Raw genomic sequence first — 13,856 nt, 5'->3', positions numbered from 1 at the left:
AATACTGGAAGATTTGACTATATTTACATTAAAAGGGATCTATACAACAGGAGACACAATAAACCAAGTTAAAAGATATGACACAGTCTAAAAGATGATACATATAATTGAAAAAGGACTGGTTTACAGTATTTATGTATTTTTAACTGCCACTAAGTAAAAAATGACAAATAATTCAATGGAAACACTTTTAATATTTAAATTAAAATTTAAATGTTGAAATATATGAATAGTCAGTTAATTCACAAAACAGGAAATTTATTTGGCCAGTATAGAGATGAAATATGTTCAACCTTACTAAATGAATATGCAATTAAAATGATGACACTCTCCAATTGGCTAGATAAAAAATAAAAATAAATCTGATAATACAAAGTGTAATTCATAAGAATGGAGGGGAGATGAAGCTGTTATATACCTTGATGGGGTATGTGTACTGTTCTAACTACTTTGAAGAACAATTGGGCAATAAAAAGCTGAAAATGTATATACTGTACCACCTAATAAGTCTATTTTTAGAAATGTACCTAGAGGAACTCTGATATATGCAAACAAAATTGTGTGCAAGTATGTTCATTTCAGCTTTGCTTGTGATTGCAAAAAATAATGGGAAATAATTTAAATGTTCATCAACAACAGAATGTGTAGCAAGTTGTCATATTATATGCATTAAATTTATCATAACAGTAAATTTCAAAAGCATTACTGTAAATTCTTTAAAAAACAATGTGCAAAGCCATATATTGAATAGGATATTAATTATGCTCATTATTGTAGTAATACAAAATATTGTTTATAAATATAAGCACATCTTACATGTTTAGTAGTGAAAATGTAAGACACATACGAGTTCATGGAAAAAATACATATGCTTTGCAGTAGGTCACAGAAATTTCCCCCCGCCTCCTAGAAATCCACTCCCCTTACAATATGACATTACCACTCCTTCTACCAAGAAGCAAAGTCTATGTTCCCATCCCTTGAATCTGGTGTCTTTGTGACATTCATTCTCACCAACAGAATGCAGTGGAAGCAATGTTTTGCCAGAGGCCCTACACACTTCCATTCTACTCTCCCCTTTAGAACCTCATGGCTACTTTGTAAATAGGCCTGAGCTACCCTGTTGAGTGAAGAACAACCCATGACCCAGTCAACCCCATCGCCCTGACCTACAATCAGCTAAGCACCAGACACATGATTCAGCCCATACGAAGAAGAGCTAGTACCCAGTTGCCCTGCCTTGTGGCCACAGACACATGAGCAAGTCCAGTTAAGATCGGCCCCGCCTACCTTAGATCAGTAGAACCACCTCATGGGCATGTACACTCATGAGCAATAATAAGAGGTTGTTAAGTCACTAGGTCTTTGGGGTGACTTTGTTACATAGCAATAGATAAGTGATGCGTACACCAGCTTCAGAACAATGATCATTTCAGGAGAGAGGGAAGGGAGGAGTATCAGCAGGGGGGCACCTTCACTTTTTATATTTAATTTTTTAAGAATTTAAAAATCCCCAAATCCTGTGTTGAATCTGGATAGTAGTAACCTAGAAGTCATTTATATAATTTTCAGAATCACTCTCAATACTTGAAATGTTGCCTAATTTGTTTAAAGAAGCATGCCACCATTTTTTCCATTTTTGTCCTATTGATACAAAAATACGGTAGAAGTAGACATGACTAAAAGAATTCCTTCAGCATTTGGTTCTCATGTAGACTGGCTACACAGAAACTTGGAAATACTAGGCCACTTATGTAACTGACCCCTTGAGCCACAGTGACTCACAGTGACCAAATATTATGGTCACACCTCTTTCTGTGGTAGCGTATAAACAAGAGTAAGAGAAAAATATCAAACACTCAATTAATCAAAACTAAGGAAACAAGTTTTCTTTCATAAACTATCTATTTTTAGGAGACAACAAAAACAAGCTGTTATCAAAGATATTCTTTGACTTACAGGTGAAGTCTTAGGGTCAGTGCTGTGTCAAGCTTATCTTTTCATGTTCAATATTAAGAGTAGATGTATACTTTTGAGAAATATTTTCATCAAAGACTGAGATAAAATGGGTTTCTAGGTGAGCTTCATTTTTACCAAAAAATTAATTTAACTGCAACCCATCCCAGCAATGCTGCTTTTATTGAAATAGAATTATTTATTTCAATTTTGCTGCAATTTATTTTTTATTTTTTTTATGTTTATTTTTTTAAGTTGCAGAAAAGGACAGTTTATTAGAAGAAAAAATACATTTCAAAGAAATAGAAGCAGGCCTGAGCAGTAGAGAATGGCTCAAGGACCATTATTAGAAGAGAAAGCACAGTCCAAAGAGTTTGGAGTGGGCCGAGCAAAAGAAGCTCAAAAGGCCAATTTTGCAGCAATTGAATCCCACGATTTAGAAAACTCAGACTGTAAGAGGACGTGGGGGTAGGAATTGTAAAGAATCTATGCAAAATCAGACCAATCCCAAAATCCCAAGATCCCAATGCAACCTGTTGAAAAAGTCCCGTTAATCTTTACAAGTCCAGAGCTTTCTAAGGAACCAAGGTCGCTGATTTTGATTGGAATTTTTCATCCTTATAAACTCCACAATCAAATTAAATGAAGGGCCAAGTCTATGCCTCAAACTTCTAGTGAAAACATAAACAAGCCATATCCAATCTCTCTGTCGTTTAGACCTAGGGACACACAGGCTTCCTTTACATGAAAAACAATGGAAAAGAGTGGAGCTCACATCATTCCTGGTGGCAAGAAATGTGAAAAGGCATTTGTGGCCAAAAGACAAGGTCAGGAGAGGGGAGCTGGAAGAGGCTGAGGTGAGACAAACAGACAAAATGAAGCAGAAAGTGTGTACTCTGAAATGAGTCAAGTCACGTACGAGCCGGGTCAGCAGAATAAATCAAGGCCACATACATGTGGCTATAAATGAATCAATTTAATTTACACAGAGCAGTAAGGCTAACCCTTACAATTTACTTAGCTAGTAAATATATCATATGCCTTTTTTTTCTTTCTGCTGCTTCTATGGTCCATAAGTGATTATGATACAGTTTGTTATCAGCTTTTTAGGTTTAATTTCTAATAAAGAATGACTTTAGAGCTTCAAAAATAGTATAGTAGAACACCAATGTGGCAGAAGGTACCAAATAGTAAAATTACCCATCCCAATATCTGAGAAAACAAAAATCAAAAATACATAACAATATTAAAAATGTAAATAGTGCTTACTATATGTCAGGTGTTACTCTAAGGACTTTATACATATTATAAAACATAATATCTCACTTAAAATATAATATTTCACTTAAAATATAATATCTTTATGAAAAACAAATACTATTATTATCCTCATTTTACAGAGTGGAAATGGAAGCACACGTTATAGCTCATAATTGGCAGGCCTGAGATTTGAACCCAAGCAGCATAAACCCAGAGCTTGTGTCTTTAACAACCATAGTGCTTCTCTCAAATAGACAAAATAAGCAAATATGCAATGTGAAAAGCAAGAAGAAGAAAAAGCCCTCAGTTACCAAACATGGAAAGCACCTAAGCTTATGCCAAGAACTTTGAAAAGAGGCAGCTAACAAAAAAAAAAAAAAAGAAGAAGAAAAGGGATTGAGAGTGTCTACTTATCCCGTTCCTTTACCAGAAACAATAATGAATTAACATTTTGAGTGAAACAAATCCAGAAAGTTCTTGCTAACACCCCTCTCCTTTCTCCCTCCCCCACAAAATTTGGATAGAAGTGAAATAATGGAGTGCCCAGATAATGTTAGGAGGAGTTAATAATACCACAGGCTCTGTCATTTTCCAGGGCTCTATGTAGAAATGGAAAAATGAATTAAAAACCTGGGAGATTCTGCCCAAAGAATCAAATACACTCCCAACTACTGCAGTTGATCTTTGGTGCAGAATATTTAACAAAATCTCAGATGAGAGAAGAGCTCAGGTCTTCCAATAACGATGGCGTGTGGCTCCAATCTCAACATGCAGCCTGTAAACCATACCCTGAAGGGAAGAGAAATAAATCTCAGATGAGGCGGAGAGTGTCTAAAAGAATGTACCTACATCTGAGCAAACTCAAGTTCTGTGCACATTAAAAATAAGCAAGATAAAAATTAATGATGTAGCAATGGGAAACACAAACACACACAGAGGATAAAACAATAAAATAAGATGAAGAAGGAATTTGTGGAGTTAAGAAGGCTTGCTGAGCACCAAAACCACACCAGTGGAATAGGGGTCTACAAACTATGACCCCTGGGACAAATCCAGGACACCCCCTATTTTTCTAAAGTCTGACTGGAACACAGCCACATCTATTTGCTGATGTATTGTCTGGTTGCGTCTGTACTACACTGGCAGAGCTGAGTAGTTACCAGAGAAAACATATGGCCCACAAAGCCCCAAATATTTACCAAGGGGTCCTTTACAGAAAAAGTTTACCAATACCTGCACTAGCGGATTAATACATCATGAAGAAGCCAGCCCTCCTGTCCTGGGCCATTCTACCCCAGCTCTGCGCTGTTTCTTTCATGTTATACCCTGAAATTACATGTGCACTAGTGTAAATGCAGTGTGAGCTGGTGGGTCACTCTTTGGCCCTTCCCTGAGAACAACCACAGTATTACATGCCTTGACAAATGTACACTTTTCACCTTCAGCTTAAACCAAGTATCTCTGACAATACACAATAGCAGCTACCTTTTATTTAGCACTGTATGCTAGATACCGTTGTGCTTTTATAAGAATACAATCACACACAGCATAATGATGTTTGGGTGGACGGGCCGCATATATGACGGTGGTCCCTTAAGATTACAATGGAGCTGAAACATTCCTATTGCTTAGTGATGTCATAGAGCAACACTACCCTCTTTTAAAAATAAATTTAGTGTAGCCTAAGTATACAGTATTTATGAAATCTGCAGTCGTGGACAGTCATGTCAGAGGCCGTCACATTCACTCACCACTCACTCACTCACTGACGCACCCAGAGCAATTTCCAGTCCTGCAAGCTCCATTCATGGTAAGTGTCTATCCAGGTGTGACATTTAAAAAAATCTTTTCTACTGTATTTTTACTGTACCTTTTCTATGATTAGATATATTTAGATACACAAATGCTTACCATTGTGTTACAACTGCCTACAATATTTGCTACAGTAACATGCTGTACAGGTTTGTAGCCAGGAGCAATAGGCGTTGCCATAGAGCCTAGGTGTGTATGTAGCAGGCTGCACCACCTAGGTGTGTGTGAGCGCGCTCTAAGATGTTTGCACAGTGATGAAATCGCCTAACGACACATTTCTCAGAATGTACCCATCATTAAATGACACATAACTGTACCGAAAAAAAAGGTAAAGGTGCCATACAAATAAAGTTTAGGCAATACTACCTCAGTACACACTTCCCTATTGTATAATGATCTTCCTTTATAATCAATCTAAACATGAGGCAATGAGACAGGAGAAAAATCAGACTCAACACTTTATTCTACTTCTATGAACATGTTTTGTTGAAAGCATCTTTGTGGTAAACATTTTAGAGATTTACTTTATTAATGTTCAGAAAAAAATATCAGGCTGTAAGCCTGATTATCAAAGATTTATAATTCTTTCAAAGGGTTACAAAGTAGAGTGCAAAATTATATGTTACTGCTTTAACCTTAGCTAGGAATAAAAAGAAAGCACCATTTATTCTTGCTGGCCATTGGATCAGAATTTACAACTTTGAGAAAAAATATCCCACTGGACTAGCTTATTACCAGTCCTTCCAATTCCTCCACAGCTCCCTGGGGTGTTTTTTGTTTTGTGTTTTTTTAAATTGCCAAACAGATCTTAAGTTTACTCATTTAAAAATAATTATGCAATCTTGTATAGAAAGAATTTTTGTTAAGAAATAAAATTTTTCAAAATGTACATACCTCACTATAATATTCTATTTTGTATATTCTCTGTGATCACTGTATTTCAATTTTAATTGCAATTAAGCACCCAAGACATGTCAGCACATGTTTAGTTATTGTTAGCTAATCAAACATTTTAGCATTTATCTTTTAAATATTTATCCAACCCAAACCAGGTTTTCCAGGCACTGTGTGAGGTGCTGAAGGCACTGATGGAAAAAACCCCAGGATTTTTGGAATTTAAAGTCGTGACTACAGATGAGCTCTTCCAAGATGGACATGCAAAGCAAGAGTGGAAAAGTTTCTCCTCATGTGCAAACTCTGACCATTCGGTGAATTGCCTGAAGCATTTTCAAGAATTCTAGAATAATGTTGGGGATAAGAGAAAATCGCCAAAATCAAGTAGCAACATCTTCTATGTGCATGTGCGATTTGGTTCATAGTGTATGTTCACAATTTCTTATATTACAGCATTAAAAGAAAAAGACCAAGTATGGAACACTGGATATCAATAGTTAAGGTCTGGGTGAGGGAAAGGGGAGAGCAGCAGAAAACCATTCAATAGCAATATCATGGAAGCTAAAAAGAAGAGTTTCCAGGAGGAAGTAAACAATGGTGTCAAAGGTCATATCCTTGAAGAAGGAAGTTTGGCAAACTGTATTTCATCGGTGATTTTCCTGAGAACAGTTTCAGTAGAGTGGAGGAGTAGACAATTAAGTTCAGGGACTAAGAAAATAAGGAGGCGGGTACAATCTACATTTCTAGAAATCCAAGATTCCTTGCACTTCACACTCCTCAATATATAACAACGAATATCTGGTTCTGGGATTATTTCTTTTCACAGTTATATGCCCTGAAATTGCAACTTCTAGGCTGTGCTCTGCTGGTAAAGCCAAATCTCCATTATACCATTTTTCTCTATAAACACACACAATTCTAGGAGCCTGTCCTCTTTTTCTGATGCTACACTCATATACCTACTTGGCCTTTTTTGCTAATTTTTTTACTTTTTTTTTTTACTGAATACCATCTTTTGTTTCAATAATATGAAATGCACTATCGTTATACAATATTTATAACTCCCAGGATCTAGATTAGCATTCAGAATGGCTCTCCTCAAGTTCAATAATGAGTTTTGGGTTTCTAATATCCAATTTATCCATCAATATTTTAGGTTTTTAAAAATCCTTTTAGAATATATCAAAGCCTATATTTGGTTCAGGAAGTCCAATGTAAGTAACTCACTAAGGAACACTTCATCTAGGTCACACTGCGTGGAAAAAGAATAAACATGATTTCTCACAAGAACATTCAGTAAAATTGGAGATAATTTTATAATCAATTTATAAGTGTCACATACTAAAGATATAATGGGATGGGTAGAGCCAGCTCTCCTAGCACACCCAAGGCCAATTTTGCCACACCTCACTGGTAAGAACCTGGAAATACCAGTGTGTCCACTCACACATCAAGCTTTGTTCCAGGGAAAGGATTGAACACAATGTTTCAGACTCATCTGATTTTACCACACTTTTATACATCCGAACCAAAAAATTAAATCAGGAGTCAGAGAAATAGAAAGAAGTTGAGCTGGGGAGAAATGAACGCTGAACAGAGAGAGCTGACAGTGGTGGCCCAGAGTCTATCATCTACTGTGAAGCTGCAGAAAATGATTGACTTGCCTGGGTCATAGCTTTCACATTTGAGAAATGAGAGAGCAGAGTTAGGAGGTCTCTAAGGTTCTTCCCTGTTCTGACTCCGTGTGCCATTTCGAGTCTACAATGATGGGCAAGCAGAATAAGATGCCAAGAGAAATGAGCGCACAGAAGATGAGCTTCAAACTCAGGCGACAGGAGACGAGCCCGTTTTAAAGATTAGCTTTGTACTTAGAACATTCAAGGGAAACTGGCAAGTAAATTCTCTCAGAAGCAAATACTGGTCAGTCCTTCGAGCCTTTTTTAAGCTGAAGACCAATTATGAAGGAAATTCTCATCAGCTGAAATGTGCCTGTATAATCAAATCATCCATGTATATATAAGTAAGGAAGGAGGAAACGGCAGTCATGAGTCATTTTAGTAATTGATTTAAGCTATGTCAATAGCTTGTGTAACAAGAAAAAAACTGTTATTAAATATTAGGGTAAGATTTGTGTCACATCATGAGGAAGTCAGGATCAAAGCTTTGTTGTGGCACGTATAGACTGTCAGCTCATTACTTCATGGTCACATCTTATTACATTAGCAATATTTTTTCCTTTTATTTTTATGTCTAGAAAATATTAAGTCTCCATTTTGGGGGCGGTTCTTAAATTTAGACCAGTCTAAAACATAGTAGAAGATTCTATTCTGTCAAGATAGTCATTATTCATTCTCTGACTGAACGTTAAAAGATACCTGTCTTTTAACTTCATTCTCAATGATTGATATAGAGTTAATTATACAAAAGATGTAAGGCCACACTACTTGGTTTTTTTATTTTTAAGATTTTTATTGGGGAATTAGGGGATGGGAACAGCGCTGGGGAATTGGGGGAAGGGGAACAGACAAGCCACCGTCCCCTTGTTCCTCAGTCCAGCCATGGAGGATGCTGCCTCACCGGCCCAAGTTGGCACCATCATTGCGCCCTTCCCAGGCGAGGCAGATCAGTCACCGGCTTCTGGACCGCCGCTCACTGCGGCTGCTGGCCGCTCACGCTGGCTGCTGGCTACACACGGTAGCCCATGGCAACCCACTGCAGCAGGGGCTGCAGCCTACGCCTTAGCCGGCAACTCACGGCAGCCCAGCTCCAGGTTGAGCTGTTGTTCAGCATCTTAGCTGTGGAGGGCAGTGTCACTGGACCTCACATGTGGGATCCAAACCCCGGGCCCTCCGGCGTCCCAAAGCAGCTCCTAACAAACGCGCCACTCGACCGGCCCCCCACTTGGTTTTTTTAGAATCACCAAGTGAAATCCAATTCTGAACAGACATATCAAGTTGCAGTTTGCATTTACCAAAATGTTGAAAGAGTACCTCACCATATTGGCCATTTAAGTCATAATCACTTATTTGATTTTTACTATGTTCCAATTATACTAAGCATTTACCATAAATTATCTCATTTTATCCTCATCATAATTTAGGGGGTGAATACCATTATCCTCATTTTACAGGTGGGGGGAACAAAGGCTTAAGGAAATGGAATGTCCAAGTGGCCAGAGCCAGGCTTTGAAGCCACTTCTCTTAATCCCTGTGGGAGTGAAAGTGAGACAGACAGAAGCTAAGCAGTGGTTCAATTCCGGAGACTAAGAAGGTGCAAGTACTAGTAAAATCAGGAAAAGTAAAATTCCACTTACCCGGTGACGCTTTGGTATTATCCATCAGGCACTCACTGAGTACACATTGATTGACAACTGATTGATCAAGCCAGGAATTCCATGGGATCACTATCAAAGATAAGGAGAGTTGGGTTGTGATAGCAATTGCATTGGGTAGGTAAAAAAAGACATTATCTTTGTTATCCCAAGGAGCAAACAAAAGAGTAAACGATTTACTGAAGGTCACGCAGCCAGTAAGGAAAGAAGCACATACACAATACAGGTCTTCCAAAGCCAAGTCCAGCGTGTTTTCCACAGTGCCACAGAACCTTCCCAGGGATGCAGCTCTACTGAATTCAGCGAAGGCCATTTACCTGTTTTACTTTGTTGTTTAGATGTTCACGTGGATTATCTTGGCCTTTCCTCCAATCTTAAATATCCTGTTAAGTTATGTACCTGTGACCTTGAAAATCACCTTGAACTAGACATAGCACTGCTCCAATGCCTGGAGGAAATTAACTGAACCCTCCCACCCACAGAACCTGGAAACAACAAAGTATTTACACACACGATGAGATGGAGGTATTATTAGTGCTCAGTATGACAGAAGGAGACGTCACTCAGAGTGAGCACTTGGAGCCTTGAACAGCCCTGGCATTTGGAAGGGACTCTGAAAATATTTGTTTAGTAACGGATTCAATAAACACAACCATAGTGACCACTTCTGGTTTAGCCAGTAGTCTCCAGGTGAGGGAGTAGAAGTCCCAAGGGTATATCATATGAGCCTCCGGGATATGGAGAGAAAATATTAAAACTTTTACATAAAATTTTATCTCATCCTTTTAAATTTCATTTTATAATATATGTGATATATTAGCATAGCGGTATATGTAAATAATTTATGAATAAATGTATAAATATAAAATATCCAAACATCAGGATTACACTATACAGAAAGTTTTATTGATGGGGATGTATAATACCAACATTTTTTTGAAACTTTTAGTTAAGATCAGTTCAGCTGCCTTGCCGCTTAGGGCTCCATAACACCTATGTAGTGGCTCTCAAACTTTAATGGGTGTAAGAATCATTTGGATGGCTTGTTAAAAATGCAGATTACAGGGTTCCATACCAGATATACTGACTCAGTACATGTGTGGCAGGGTCCAAGAATGTTTTTCTTTTTAACCACCAGCTAATTCTGCTGCAAGTGATCTCAGGAGACATATAGCCTCACAAGGCTGCAGTGGCCTGAAGATTCTCCCCCTCTTCCCACCATCACCTTTCAGATACTTCAGTCTAGTTCTGAGAACCAAAGGGACAGGGTCCTCTTAAGTAGGAATAAATGTATACTGGTTATGAGCTTACTGCCTTAAAGAAAAATATAATCGTAATAATAATGATGATGATAAAGTCAACTACTATTTATTGCCACCCTCTTAGTATAGATTATTTCTAATCATCACAAAAATCCTACAAGGTTGCTACCATCAGCCTCATTTGACAGAAGAGAAAATGTATCTGAGCAAGCAAGGTTAATAAGCAAGTTACCCAAGGTTTTCCATTATACTTTTTTAAAAAAGCGTTGAAGCCCAAAAGAAGAAACTTTCTTAATAATTTCCCAACATCCCCTTGTCCTATGTGTGGAAAAATTAGGTTTATAATCTTGATCCAATTTCTGCATTCAGAGTCACGTGACTCAAACGTTGCTGAGAAGCAGGATTCTGGTTTCATCCTTGACAGCCACTCTTTTGTCCTTGTTCACCATCAGCTTGCAAAGTCTAGAGATGACTTACCTATACTCTTCTGTAATAACCTACCCACACAAAGGTTAATTAAAGATGATGACTCTTTTAAAATACAAGTACTCTGAAATATTTATGCAGAATTTCACTTCTCATGCCTTCAACTGCCATCTTTAAAACTGAAGGTTGGGGCTAAGCACTTGCTCAAATCATTCTATCCCAAAAGTTAAAAAAGATAATTTACCACTGCTTTCAGGGATGCATATGTCATTTACTTACAAGGCATCTCCTGGCTTCAGTGCCAGAGCCGTCTCCCACCTTCCACATCTTCCAATGTGGACTCATTTGCTTCCCATGTTAAAGCAAGTGAGTCACCCTTGGGAAGTCTACACTATCCCCAACTATAGTGGCTATGAGAGGTATGAAGGAATGAAGCAAATTAGTTTTACACAACTCTGTAAAATTCAAAAATCAAATTCTGAAAGCCACAATCATTACAGTCCTACCTTCGCCCTTGGATTGCCCACTTTGAAGGAAGCTAGATGACTTGTTGTGAAGACACTCAAGCAGACCTATAGGCAGGTTGAAGGGAAAATAGAAGAAACTGAGGCCTGAGGCCAACAACCATGTGAGTGCACCATCTTAAGCCAACGATGTACCATCTTGGAAATGGACCTTTGAGCCCTGGTCAAGCATTGAGGTGACAGCTGCCCTTATTGACACTCTGACTGCAACCTCATAAGAGACCCTAGGCCAGAACCACCCAGCCAAGCCACTCCCAGATTCCTGATCCTCAGAAGTTACATGAAATAATAAATGTTGTTTTAAGCTTAAACACATACATACACACATATAGCAGTAGTAACACTCTCAGGACTTGCTTCTCAGAGATTTGTCCCAGAAGGGAGTCTGGCCTGAACACCAAAACACTGTTTTATATTGTGTTTTGTTGACTCCTGTTCTTATATCATAAACCTCCAAAGGGTTATCAAGAATTCACATGCCCCTCCCTTCTCATGGCCTTTCCTGGATCTAATCAGGAGTGGAATAGTAAGCGCTGGGGCAGCTGTGGGTCTGGTCGTTAATCATAAACTCTGCTAAGTGCTGGCCTCTCATATCAGATCATTCTGACCCTGAACTATTCACCGAGCTTATGTTTAAGTGGCTTACAGCTACATGCAATCCACCCACAAAAATGACAGTGTGACCAATGATCTCCAGCCTCTGAAAGGTTCTTAGAGTCTTCAAGGAAATTAGGTTGGCCTATGTGGAGTGTTGTTGTGACAATCATGCACCTGGGTCATTGCCTGTATCCTATTCTGTTGAGACTCCTAGGAATGTATACAAACAGGTGAGGGGATGAATTTCATTTTGCATGTATTTCATTTTGGCCCAAAAGTAAGCAAGGAGGATTCTAATTATTCAAACAAAGAATTTGTGAGTCATTATGTTGCGGGGAACCCAGGCAAAGAGACAGGACACCAAGGCGTGGGAAGCAACTTTTATTAATGCCGGCACTGGCTCAGCGGATTCACATCCAGAGGTTGAGCCCCGACCCGGGTGGGACTCGGGGCTATATACGCTGAAGTTTCCAGGTTGGCAGCTAAGATTTATTATTAGAACATGTGGCCATTGTGCCAGTTCCTGACTGGCTCCTGGGTGAGGTAGGACTTTGGAAATATTAAACACAGAAGTCTTGCTGACCATACAGTCCAGGAATGTCTTTGTCTGAAGCCCGCACAAAATCCTTAGTGATCACATGGTCTGGGAAGGCCTTTGTCTAGGGCCCACTGCCACATTTGGACCTTAACGATATATCTCTTTGTGACTGTGAATCTGATCAGTAAGTTCTTTGGCTGGTGCAGCATGCCAATATGATAAGATAAAAATCAGCCCTGTTTTCACTTGCTCCATATGGGGCTGGGAGCATATTCTCACCACCAAGTTCATTCTCTGACTTCAAAGAGAATTCTGCTGTGAAGAAATGATGCATTTAGAACTGAAGAATGAAGCTAAATATATGCCAGTATATAATGATAGCTGGAAAGACTTTTGAAAAACTTCCTGGTCTATGTTTTGTAAATCATAGGTTTCTAGTTTGAAATGCGTGTTGCCCACATGAAATGGCCCAGATACAACCTCGTAGCCTTTTTGATAGAAGATGCTCCTTTTTTTCAGTTTCACTGTCCTTCATTTTATGCATTTGCATTGAGTTTCAACAATATGAGCATTCAGTGATTCATTATAATTTAATTTCATAAACAAAAGGCAGAGTGTGAAGTAACTTCTGTCTTTAGATTTTTAGTGGTTATTTTTCTTTCTTAATTGCTGGATATGCATCTTAGAGGAGCTGAGTTGCCTTCCTTTATTGAAATAGGGCCTGGTTGGCACCCCCATAATAGAGGCCTCTCCCTGGCCTCACCTTCCCTTGACCTACCTATAGCTTAACAATAGATCATCCCCTTGAGGCTTGAACTCGGAATGTCCCCTGTCCCGCCCAGTTCCCTGTTTAAATTTATGATTAATACCCTTAGGCTTATTGATCACAATCTCTGTGGTCTACCAGGCTAATCCCATCCTTGTTTCTGGGTTGCTGACCCCACCATAGAATCACGTGGCCACAGGGAAGGCGCCATGCAAATGCCTGGAGCCATCAGGTGGCCTCTGGAGGAACGCCCAGATTTTCCCTTAAAAACACCAGGCTGGTCTGAGAATGTTAAGGCAGTTTTTGGAGGTGTTAACCCGCTGCCTTCTCAGACCACCGGTGCTCTGATAATAAACGCTTATTCTATGACCCAGCTCTGGTAATAAATGCATATTCTATGACCCAACTCCCATGTCGGTCTACTGGCTGAGCCGCGCAGGCAGCACGAGCCCTGGACTTGTTTGGCCTCCGGTTTCATTATCACGCTATT

The sequence above is a fragment of the Hipposideros armiger genome, unplaced genomic scaffold, assembly GCF_001890085.2.
Source record: "Hipposideros armiger isolate ML-2016 unplaced genomic scaffold, ASM189008v1 scaffold_22, whole genome shotgun sequence".
Lineage (NCBI taxonomy): Eukaryota > Metazoa > Chordata > Mammalia > Chiroptera > Hipposideridae > Hipposideros > Hipposideros armiger.
The sequence above is the reverse complement of the archived record's forward strand: the minus strand, read 5'-3'. Positions refer to the sequence as shown.